This window comes from Octopus bimaculoides, chromosome 11 (assembly GCF_001194135.2).
Source record: "Octopus bimaculoides isolate UCB-OBI-ISO-001 chromosome 11, ASM119413v2, whole genome shotgun sequence".
Lineage (NCBI taxonomy): Eukaryota > Metazoa > Mollusca > Cephalopoda > Octopoda > Octopodidae > Octopus > Octopus bimaculoides.
This window is the reverse complement of record NC_068991.1, coordinates 77,351,024-77,360,227: the sequence shown is the minus strand read 5'-3', so window position 1 is coordinate 77,360,227 and position 9,204 is coordinate 77,351,024. Positions and strand designations below refer to the sequence as shown.

The window sequence follows — 9,204 nt, the reverse complement described above, 5'->3', positions numbered from 1 at the left end:
TGTGTGTGTGTGTGATTTGGTAAGAGAATAGATATAGAAGAAAAGTAGCATTAGAATTTGTGGGTAGGTATGTTATGTTGTATCTGTTCTTACATTCTATGTAACACTTCTGGCTCAGGTGTTACCTTCAATTTTATAAGCCATGTAGAGGTGTTGAAGGGAACTAACTCCTTCACCAAGTTTTTTTTTCTTTTTTAACAAAGGTATTTTTAAGGAACCTTTTTTTTTTTTTTAAAGTAAAGAAAATGAATTCAGAAACTTATTGCAAATAATCAGTTTTCACCTGAACTCAACATTTTCTCAAAACAAAGAGAAAAGAAGCGTGAATAAAATAATTCAAAGTAAGCATAAATAAATAAAATTTAAGACAATTTTAGATTTTTATAAAAAGAAATTCTTTACAAAGAACTTTATCTAAAGAATCTGATTGAAACAGCAGTCATTTTTGAGGGAATATTTATTCCAGTAGAACAAGAAATACAGTGTGAAAATATATTAAGAGACAAATGAAGAACATGGTCAAAATATTTCAGAATAGCTGGAAGAGCAAACGTTATAAAAAGAATGTAAGTGAAAACGGATACACAAAAAGAAAATATCTAGAAATGGCTTTTTGCTTCCGGCTAAGTCAGAATGTGGAGGCACATAGCTCAGTGGTTAGAGCATCGAGTTTACAATCATGAGGTAGTCAGTTTGATTCCCAGACCAGGCTGTGTGTTGTGTTCTTGAGCAAGACTCTTTATTTCACGTTAGTCTAGTTCACTCAGCTGTAGAAATAAGTTGCAGTGACACTGGTGCCAAGCTGTATCAGCTTTTGCCTTTCCCTTGGATAACATGGGGAGGGGATAACATGGAGAGGGGATAACACGGAGAGGGGATAACATGGAGAGGGGAATCTGGTATGCATGGGCAACTGCTGTTCTTCTATAAACAGCCTTGCCTGGACTTGTGCCTTGGAGAGGAACTTTCTAGGTGCAATCCCATGGTCATTCATAACCTAAAGGGGTCTTTAAGTCAGAAATGTTTTTGAAGGGACTGTGTGATTGGTAGCGGAAAGACAAGAAACGATAACTCATCAGGTACCTATGTTAGAAGTAATTATTTGTAGCACATTCAAAAAAGCCACAAATTTGGGGTTAGAGGAAACAGTGAATGACATCAACCTCATAGCTTGACTGGAAGGATGAGACTCAAAATCGACCATGGTGAGATTTGAAACCAGAATCAAGAGGCTTAATTATGCAATGCAAAATATTTTATCCAGTGCACTACCAATCCAGTAATCCCCTGCTCTCAATAATAATAGCATTTTCTAAATTAGACAAGAGTCTGAAATTAAGAGGAGAGGTTATGCAGTTGATTAAAAATCAATTCCAGCTTTTAACTAGAATTTTATTTTATCAAACTCAGAATAATAAAGTTAAATTTGATGATGATGATGATGATGATGATGATGATGAAGATGATGATGATGATGATGATGATGATGATGATGACGATGACGACGACGACGATAATGAGGAAGAGAAGGAAGGGGAGCAGGAAGTGGAGGTTGATGAATGATGATGATGACAATAATGACAATGATGATAATGATGATGACAACAACAACAAAAAGGGGCAATAATGATGATGATGATGATGATGATGATTGGCACAAGGCCACAGATTGTTGCAGAAGGGTAGAGCTGACTAAACCAACACCCTACTCAACATTTGAGTGCCACTTATTTCACTGACCATCACTCTATCAAAGATGATGAAAGGAAGGCAAAGTTGATGCCAGACTCAAAGGTGCCACCAAAACATCTATAGAACTTACAGAAAAACTGCCTAGAAATTTTTTACACAAAAGTATTGTTGTAATCAATCTCAATGTACCCGAGAGTTGTTATTCAGTCGTAGTGTTGAACCAATATCAATCCAAAATTAATGAGAAATCATTGATAAACTGTGAAAAAAAGAACAAAACTAATAAAAATAATACACTCAGAGAATAATGACTCAAAACTAAACTAAGCGTATAGAATCAATTATTTTGGTGTTTGTAGATGAAGTCTCCTGATAACTAACTAACTGAAGATGTACATGAATGTATGTGGGCGTGTGTAAGAGAAACAGAAGTTTGTGTCAGTATGAGAGCGGATTTATGTGTGTACATGCAGAAGTGTAGGTCAATAGTGAAACGAGTACAGTTGCCAATGCTTTTCCTAATTAATCCAATAAAAGGTTTCATAATTATACATTTTTTTCACAAGAGACTGATGTAAATCTTGATGTAAAGTAGTTTGCTTTTTTTTTTTTGGCTTTTTTTTTCAGTTTTTCTTTTATCAAGAAAGTCAAATATTTATTAGTGTACAAAAATAAAGAATAGTTATTGGTTTACAATGAAACCAAAATAAAATAAGAGCAGAGAAAAAAAAAAAATCTAAAAGTATATCAACAACAACAAAAATGCAATATTTCACATGAATAATTCAGTTCTTTTAGTGTTCTGTGTGTATACATACATACACATACGTGTGTGTGTGTGTGTGTGTGTACACATACACACACTCAAACTTGTTTTGGCTTATAGTTTTTTTCACACTTGAAATGAAAAATTGCAAAACAAAACCTAATTTATAACCATAATATGAAATACATATAAATTTACACACACAAACATCAATATGCATTTATATAAACTAGTTGGTATCTTGGTAAGCTGTTCTGGGGCATACTGAACTTCCGACTACAAAATATCATCGCAATCTAAACAGCTTTGACCATTTCTTTGCACTTGCAAAAATTACCCCCCACCCCCCACCCGCCATTGCCTTGCAGTCTTTCTCTCTGTCATTACAAACCCTCTTTTCTTATTCTCCTCCATTCACATTCGACGACCTTTCGCTAAAGATCAGGTCACATACTGACGACTGCACTTTGATTTCTTTCTTCAAAGTATTCATATACAGCTTGTTTTTGCCTCCTTTTCTTTCTCTCTTTTTTATGTTTATTTTGTTGTCTTGTGCTTTTTTTTTTTTTTTTTAGCTTTTCTGTACATTTGACCTCTACAAAATATCGATATCAACTCCATCTCTCCACATCAATAAATCTACAAAGTGATAAAATGATACTGATTTGCTCATATATATCTACATAAACATGTATATGTGTGCGTGTGTAATATACTATATACATATTACATATTTCACATGCATATTTCATATATGCATGTGTGCACATGTACGTGCATTGATACTGGTGCCCTACTATGTCAAAAGTACATGCATACACATGTGCACATGCATGCACACACACATATACATCAAACATACATACTTATATACATGTATATATAAGAGAGTCCCACATACATGCATTAAAATATATATATAAGTTATATCTTTATTCTTGCCTTTGATCATCTTTTAACTTGGACATCAATGCATTTTACCTCAACACAAACAACTTATGTCAATACTACAGGTGAAATTTCCATAGAAACTGAGAGTGTTTTGGTGCATATTGGAGACTAGATATGTTTAAACTGTCTTTATTGCAGACAAACAAAAACTGATCCTGCAATAGTTTCTCATAACATTCTGTGATTATAAATGTATACATTAACTTATAAAAGGATTTGGTAGATTGAAATTGAAAGAAGTTCATGTTTATAAATGGAAACTGAAAGAAGACTATCACATATGTGTGTGTGTGTGTCTTTTTTTTTTTTTTTGTCCCCTCTACCACTGTTTGACAATTGAGAGCATTGTGTCCACTGTTAGTCTGCATATGTGTCAACCACAACATGATTCTCAATAAACACTTAGCCTCATCCATCACATCAGTTTTGTTTTAAGACAAAGGACCCTAAACATAGCATCTCATTTAGAAATACTTCACATCACCATCAGATTTTACGGCTCATATTGTTCCCACTTCTCAGCAACAGATTTCCATATAGTTTCCCATTGCTATCTTTTAAAAGCTTTAATTGATCCTAAAACTGGAACCTTTTTACCTATTCGGTTGTTGCCTTTACCATCCTTAAAATTAATTATATAACCAACTGAGTCTCACTTCAATACCAGTTTTGTTTTCTTTCATTTTTTTCTTTTTTGTAGCAGTTACATCTTGAAAAATTATAAATTTATTTTCGTTTAAATTCATTTGGTGTTTTACTATTTTAAAAAGATTTTGAGTGGTATGTAATTAGATTTGTACTAACTTCATGCATAGATTCATTTTCATATCAGTACAATTCCAATGACGAGCGTATTGCATTTAGATTCTTTGTAAGGAATCTTAACAACGAAGAATTAAATACCACAAAGTGACCTCCACAGTATTTCCTAATGTCACCAATGCTACTTATTTATCATGTATAATTTCTGCCAGACAAACGTCATTAGGAATTAATTAAAATGTGGTGATTAACATGTGTGGAATATTTTAATATATGTGATTATAATGCAAAGATTAAGATTAATTGCATTGGATTGGCAAATTTAGTAGAGGGGGCTGAGGAAATCCTTTGCAGCAGTTAGCTATGACTCTTCTAGTTCTGAGTTCATATCATACCAGAGTCAACTTTATGTTGAGTTCTTCAGGAATTGATAAAGTAAATACTTGACAAGCTCTGGTGTTGATAGCAACAATTAAATTGTTTGCCTAAATTTGAATCCTTCTGCTAATGTAAGATATTAATTTGTAAAGATGATATATAAGAGGAGTGAGATGACTGAGATAATTAAAAACCACAGGTCAGCTGCATTTTGTAACCTAGTTTGACATATGAAATTGGTTAAATGAATATCAGATGATTCAAAACATTATAACCTTTACAATCCCTATAGTGATATAGCCAAAAAAAAAAAAATCAATAATTAAATTGTATATATAAAAAGAACTATAATTAGTGGTTGTGAGATTAAAATGTTGAATTATATTAACTATATTAATGTAAATTCAGAATATTTAATCATGAAGTAAGGGACACTACTTTGTTTGCTTCAGTCTACTTGGTTGACAACTGGCAGATACTTCTAATTTATTGGTGAAGGTTACTGATGGGAGGAATGGTAAATTTTATTAAAAAAATAATTTAACTCCCCACAAAAATGCAGGCTTCCAAATTTGCAAAAACTATCTCGGGTGTGATGGATAACTGCATGCAAAGCAAGCACATGTATGAACACAAAATGTACACACACACACTTGCATGAATGCACACACACACACACAATTAGAGCAGTTGTGGTAGCATGAAGGAGGACAATATATTTATGATGTATGTGGCATGTAAAAAGCACCAGCCGAACATGGCCGATGCCAGTGCTGCCTTAACTAGCTTCCGTGCCAGTGGCATGTAAAAAGCACCATCCGAACGTGATCGATGCCAGCTCCTCTGACCTGTGCCAGTGGCACGTAAAAAGCATCCACTACACTCTCGGAGTGGTTGGTGTTAAGAAGGGCATCCAGCTGTAGAAACACTGCTAGATCAGATTGGGGCCTGGTGCAGCCTCCTGGCTTCCCAGACCCCAGTTGAACCATCCAACCCATGCCAGCATGGAAAACGGATGTTAAATAATAATGATGATGATGATGATGACTTTGTCTTTCAGCGCCTCCAAGTGAATCACAAACACTTTTTCTTTCAACTGTTTTTTCTCTGCTTGGCACCATATTCTTCCCTTTTGCCCCTGTGCCCCTTTCCACTGGGTTGCCAGATTAATCGTATAAAGACGTGAGAGAGAAAGACATAAGGAAAAATAACATTCCACTTACTTCAAGATGTAATCCTTGGGCAGTACTTCTATCAGGAACCTAGAAAGAAAAACCAAAATAAAGGTGAGAATTCATTTTTTTAATTAGACCATGAGGAATAGTGTCCAAGAACTTTGAAGGCTTTCTTAGGTTGATGGTATTTTGGGAGATAAATATTGATTATTTGCATGCATAATAATAATAGCAATACTGCACGTATGTGTGCAGTATTCCAGTCTTAGTTGGAGTTGAGTTTTGTAGATAATCAACAATTGATCAAGATGAGTAATCTCTAGGTTTAAATAGTGATATAGGAAAATATCCAAAGGTGCCTTCTGCATGAGGAACACATAGTTAAGTGCAGTGAGTAAAATAAAAAAAGAAAAGGAAAATTTAATCAATTGAAATAAAACTTGTAGAGAAAAGAAAAGTCAAAGAAGGCAAGAGAGATAACTTGAAAATATAAACTGATTTGAAATTAAGTAGAAACATTTCAGTACAGTGACAACTCCAGCCATGTTTCATTCTTATTAAACTTCCTCAGCGAAGTATAGGCTAGACTAGTCTACACTTACTAGGTCACACAAAATCTTTGAAAGGATATGGCTCTTTTGTTAAGACTATCCATTTGTTTAATCATTAACTCTAATGATCTTTCTTTTCAAGAGTTTAATTTTAGTTGGCTGAAAATTGTTTTTCATTTACAACACTAAGTACATCATCCTGCAATTAACTATATATGTTTAACGGAAAAGGTACCTTGGGAATTTTCTGAAATAAAGACTCTAATCTTTGGGATGTAGCTATGGTGATGTTATATATGTAAAGGTTGCCATGAAAGATCATCGCAGGAGAGAATTTAAGTCGAAGTGTTGCAGTCTGCAAATGAATAATTATGGAAACACACAGGTGACAAAATGTATAAACCAGTAAAGACTAGGTGTAAGTGATTTTGCTGTTAGTCTTTTCACCTGGTTTCCAGATGTATCATATCACAATAAAAATATAATGCTGTGATATAACAACAGATTAACAATGACATATATGGGGAGATATAACTTGAGTGTGTAGGTGGTTATATAACATAATAACTTTATATGAGATGAAATAGTGGACAATCTAACTTTTTAGAGGTTTCCATTTAAGCACAAGACAAAACAATCATAGCAAGATTTTGTAATTATTGGATAACAAAATTCAGAGATGACAGCATTACTAATGTATGAAGAGAGTCTATCTAAAGCAATTTAGACCAACCAAACCAAGCCAAACAGTGATGACTTTAAGCCAAAACTGCTTTAGTATTACCACTGCTGTAAGCAGTGAATTTACTTCTCATGACATATTTTTACCTTTTAGCTGACCGGACAATGATGCATTACATATAATCTTCAACTGCAATTTAGAGCCGCATGACAAACGATATATAAACACTTGACTCTTCAGTCACTAGTGTATTGCTTCTTTATCAACTTCACTTGTGGTTGTTCTTCTACAGCGACACAGGCTTCTTTGTTCATGCAATGAATGCACATATAAAGATACACTGTAGTATTATAAATTAGTATATGGTAGCAGGCTTAATATATAAAATATATAGTAAATGTCACCTCTCCAAGAGGCTTTTAAAAATCAATTCTTAGCTCTTTTCTCGTGGCATTAAGCAGATGAGATATTTCAAGTGACCTGAATGTATTTCCAGCAGTTAAAAGAAGTTGGACATAAAGAATAAAGTTTACTGTCCAAATACACAATGAAATATGTGCAATGAATTTTACTCAATACTTCTACACTAATAAACATTTGGTCATTTTGTTTCTAGTATTCTGTTCAATACAGTATAGTTCAGTAAGGTAAAATTCAGTTCAAAAGTGGAATAAATTGGTTTGAAGGAGGAAAATTCTAGCATTGCAGAGAATGTATCCACCACAGAAAGTGATGTTTTTCTGATGATACCAAACATATATATTGGGAGTGACAGACCATAACTCATTTTTTCAGAGTCTACTGAGAAAATTTACTATAATAAATCATAGTTCCAAGGAGTGACATGGCTCAACTTGGAAGAAGATCTTCAATATAGACTTTGTCTACCAACCTCTTGAAATCATACAAAAGAAAATACCTTCTACCAAAGAAAAGAAAACGACAATGACAACAAAACAAATAAGGAAAAAAAGGATAAAAAATAGTAAAAACACCCGATAAGAATGAAACTATACAAAAACATAGAAAAATAAATACTGCAACCGAAGTTTCTGGGAATATTTTAATGAAATGATATAGCTGCTAGTGAAAAAGTATTATTTGCTATTAACATTGCAGTGAAACATCGTTGTTTGCCATAAATTTACTGGTTCCTTACGAATCAAAGAAATGATAAAAATCAATGCTAAAAGTAAATGCTTTTATTTCTATTGGTTGGAAAACTTCCTACAACGGTACCTTTTATTTTTTATTTCACTTAAAAAGGCGAATTATCCTAAATAGATAAAAACATAGATTGATTTATTTCAAAAAATATTTGGCTTTGATAGAGTAACATCATAAAAGTTGCCATTTTATGTCTTTTAGAGTTTACAGTTTTTTGTGGTGGCAGTAGTGTTGCTGTTTGGTCTCAAGTCAATTATGATCAAAATAGATATATGATGAAAGACATTCCAGCCATGACCATTCCATCTGTTTATCAGACATTGGTTTATGCATTGATATAAACAAATGTGTCCTTTTTTCAAGTAGGTAGAGTGTATTTTCAAAGTGATTTTTGGCTGCTGTGTCAAGCAGGAGATAAAGAAGCTCCCTGTTGGTAGTGATAAAAGTCAGAAGTAGTCAAGGCAAGGCTGGTTGTTGTAGTTCAGGTGTTAGTAATGATGGTGGTAGATAGTGGCAATTCAGATTATTGCTGTACGATTGTGATAATGGTGGTGTCAGTGGAGGTAACAGTTGTTCCAATCATGCTGGTGGTATAATTTTGAAGTCTTTTTTTGGCCATAGTGACAATGATGTTAGTGTTGTGTGTCATATGTAGTGATGATGGTGTTGATGGCGTTGGCTGTAATACTGAAGCACAAGACCTGGCTACTTAAGATGAACATAATTCAAATTTGCAAATCTATTAAATCTTGAATGTAGTACAACATACATATCTCTTTCTAGCTCTGTGTGTGTGTGTGTGTGTGTGTGTGTGTGTGTGTGTGTGTGCATAAAGTTAATATGTGAATGTTAGGGTACACAAACAAAGAGCTGAGTAGAAATGTATGTAGGTAAATAATGTGAGGCAAGATAAAAAGGCAAAATACAAATAAAAAAGAATTAATGGAAAAGAAAAGAACCATATTTACAATGCACCATCAACGTGTGTGTCTGTGCACATGTATACATACATACATACATATATAAATATCTCTCTCTCTCTATATATATATATATACATACATATGTATTTATTTATCT

At 33.5% G+C, this 9,204-nt stretch overlaps 1 long non-coding RNA gene across 2 annotated transcripts in view; it reads right to left on the bottom strand.

Moving 5' to 3' along the window:
* Positions 1–9,204, bottom strand: part of LOC106867980 (uncharacterized) — a 637,828-nt gene that overhangs the window by 252,348 nt on the left and 376,276 nt on the right. For both annotated transcript variants that reach the window (XR_008265237.1, XR_008265236.1), the window contains exon 8: positions 5,773–5,811. This is a non-coding gene — a long non-coding RNA (uncharacterized LOC106867980). The remainder of the gene's footprint in view (positions 1–5,772; positions 5,812–9,204) is intronic.